The sequence below is a fragment of the Scylla paramamosain genome, chromosome 45 (assembly GCF_035594125.1).
Source record: "Scylla paramamosain isolate STU-SP2022 chromosome 45, ASM3559412v1, whole genome shotgun sequence".
NCBI classification, from domain to species: domain Eukaryota; kingdom Metazoa; phylum Arthropoda; class Malacostraca; order Decapoda; family Portunidae; genus Scylla; species Scylla paramamosain.
The window spans coordinates 11,358,486-11,361,563 of NC_087195.1; the positions used below are offsets into that span (position 1 = coordinate 11,358,486).

General features: G+C 43.3%; 1 non-coding gene across 1 annotated transcript; it reads left to right on the forward strand.

Moving 5' to 3' along the window:
* The first annotated feature begins 2,261 nt into the window (after positions 1-2,261).
* On the forward strand, positions 2,262-2,333 carry Trnad-guc (transfer RNA aspartic acid (anticodon GUC)). Its single transcript has one exon. It is a non-coding gene; the product is annotated as a tRNA-Asp (tRNA).
* The last annotated feature ends 745 nt before the right edge of the window (positions 2,334-3,078 follow it).

Genomic DNA, 3,078 nt, shown 5'->3' on the forward strand with positions numbered 1-3,078 from the left:
AGGAGAAGGAGGAACAAGCCCAGAATCGTCCAAGGTAGAGCTTTTAGCAAAGGTTTGAGCAAAGAGTTCAGCTTTAGAAATAGATGTGATAGCAGAGGTGCCATCTGGTTGAAATAGAGGAGGGAAAGAAGAAGAAGCAAAGTTATTGGAGATATTTTTGGCTAGATGCCAGAAATCACGAAGGGAGTTAGATCTTGAAAGGTTTTGATATTTTCTGTTAATGAAGGAGTTTTTGGCTAGTTGGAGAACAGACTTGGCATGGTTCCGGGCAGAAATATAAAGTGCATGAGATTCTGGTGATGGAAGGCTTAAGTACCTTTTGTGGGCCACCTCTCTATCATGTATAGCACGAGAACAAGCTGTGTTAAACCAAGGTTTAGAAGGTTTAGGACGAGAAAAAGAGTGAGGTATGTATGCCTCTATGCCAGACACTATCACCTCTGTTATGTGCTCAGCACACAAAGACGGGTCTCTGACACGGAAGCAGTAGTCATTCCAAGGAAAATCAGCAAAATACCTCCTCAGGTGCCCCCAACTAGCAGAGGCAAAACGCCAGAGGCACCTTCGCTTAGGGGGATCCTGAGGAACGATTGGAGTGATAGGACAAGATAAAGTTATGAGATTGTGATCGGAGGAGCCCAACGGAGAAGAAAGGGTGACAGCATAAGCAGAAGGATTAGAGGTCAGGAAAAGGTCAAGAACGTTGGGCGTATCTCCAAGACGGTCAGGAATACGAGTAGGGTGTTGCACCAATTGCTCTACGTCATGGAGGATAGCAAAGTTGTAGGCTAGTTCACCGGGATGGTCAGTGAAGGGAGAGGAAAGCCAAAGCTGGTGGTGAACATTGAAGTCTCCAAGAATGGAGATCTCTGCAAAAGGGAAGAGGGTCAGAATGTGCTCCACTTTGGAAGTTAAGTAGTCAAAAAATTTCTTGTAGTCAGAGGAGTTAGGTGAGAGGTATACAGCATAGATAAATTTAGTATGAGAGTGAATTTGTAGTCGTAGCCAGATGGTGGAAAACTCGGAAGATTCAAGAGCGTGGGCACGAGAGCAGGTTAGGTCATTGCGCACATAAACGCAGCATCCAGCTTTGGATCGAAAATGAGGATAGAGAAAGTAGGAGGGAACAGAAAAGGGGCTACTGTCAGTTGCCTCAGACACCTGAGGTTCAGTGAGTAAAAGAAGATGAGGTTTAGAAGAGGAGAGGTGGTGTTCTACAGAAAGAGATGTGGTGTTCTACAGAGGAGAGGTGGTGTTCTACACCACCTGCTCTTCTTTTTTCTCTGGTCGATGTTTTCATAGGTGAACTGACAGTGGCGTGCTTATTTCCCAGCAGTGATGTTTAGGCAGGCCCATCAGTGCAGCTCTCTTTATAAGTCCTGCACGTACCTTCACCAGTGTCAAGGTTGTGTTTGACTTCTGGCACATGCTAGGTACGAGGCGGTGTCAGTGCAGATACGACAGGGAGTGTAGGTGGTGGTGGTGAGGTGGCGTGCTGTGAGTGATAGTGGTGGTGGTGTGACGTTCACATCACCTCCGCTTCTGCTTCTTTTTCCGACTCTAACGTTCAATAAACTCTCTTGCCGCAGCGTGTATAGCCTTCCTCGCTTCGGCATGTTGATGATGAAGCATTGTAAGACAAAAAAAAAAAAAAAAAAAAAAAAAAAAACAGGTAAAATAGGTTTTATCGTGGCTTGCAAAAAACGACGGGCGAGATTCTCCATACATTCTTTTCCTATCGTGGTCACACGGACACTAAGAGGCCCAGAGAGGGTAAGGGTGTGTTGCTGTGTACGCCATAGTACTGAGTTGCCAGCGCCCGCCTTTCCTTACCAAAGAAACCACTTTTCATGGCTTTTTCCGAGCTTATTATCATCATTTATGGTACAGCGAGAGCGCGGGGGAGGCCCCGGGCTGCGGTGGGCGTGGCAGGGGCCCTTTAAAGTTTAAATACCCCGCATATTTTAGCGTATTTCCCCAAAATACTCCACCACTATGTTGCCATATGTTCGGGGGATGCTCTGGTGGTGTTTTGGTGATTTTCGAATTTTTTTTTCAGATTTTTCGGTACCGTGGCCGGCGTAATACCTTTGTTAGCAGGTTTCTAAGAACTTACAGGACGTTAGGCCTCCGGATACCGATCTACTGGTTTCTAAGAAAATTTTTTTTTTTGTTACACACCGCGTAGTGTAGTGGTTAGCACGCGCGGCTCATAATAAAAAAAGTCCTGGGTTCGAATCCCAATCATCCAAAATTATAATTCCTCGGTAGTATAGTGGTTAGTATCCCCGCCTGTCACGCGGGAGACCGGGGTTCGATTCCCCGCCGGGGAGGTACACATACTTTTAAACAATGAAACTCTGGTAGGTACAGGGTACGAGAAAGATTTAGGGGTTATAGTTAACTCTGAACTCCGTCTAGGAAAACAATGCATAGAGGCCAGAAACAGGGCAAATAGGGTATTAGGATTAATTTTTAGGAGTGTTAAAAGTAGAAGACCGGAAGTAATATTAAAGTTATACTTGGCGCTGGTCAGACCTCATCTAGACTACACTGTGCAGTTCTGGTCCCCACATTACAGGAAATATATAGGTCTATTAGAATCAGTACAGAGGAGAATGACTAAGATTTACTCTGTACACAAAAACCACAGACGAAGTTTCTGTGACTAATATTATGTAATAGTACTGGCATCTAGAATTGTGTATATATATATATATATATATATATATATATATATATATATATATATATATATATATATATATATATATATATATATATATATATATATATATATATATATATATATTGCCTACATTCAACCTGTTCCTAAAAAGGGTGACCGCTCTAATCCCTCAAACTACCGTCCTATTGCTTTAATTTCCTGCTTATCTAAAGTTTTTGAATCTATCCTCAACAGGAAGATTCTTAAACATCTATCACTTCACAACCTTCTATCTGATCGCCAGTATGGGTTCCGTCAAGGCCGCTCTACTGGTGATCTTCTGGCTTTCCTTACTGAGTCTTGGTCATCCTCTTTTAGAGACTTTGGTGAAACTTTTGCTGTTGCCTTGG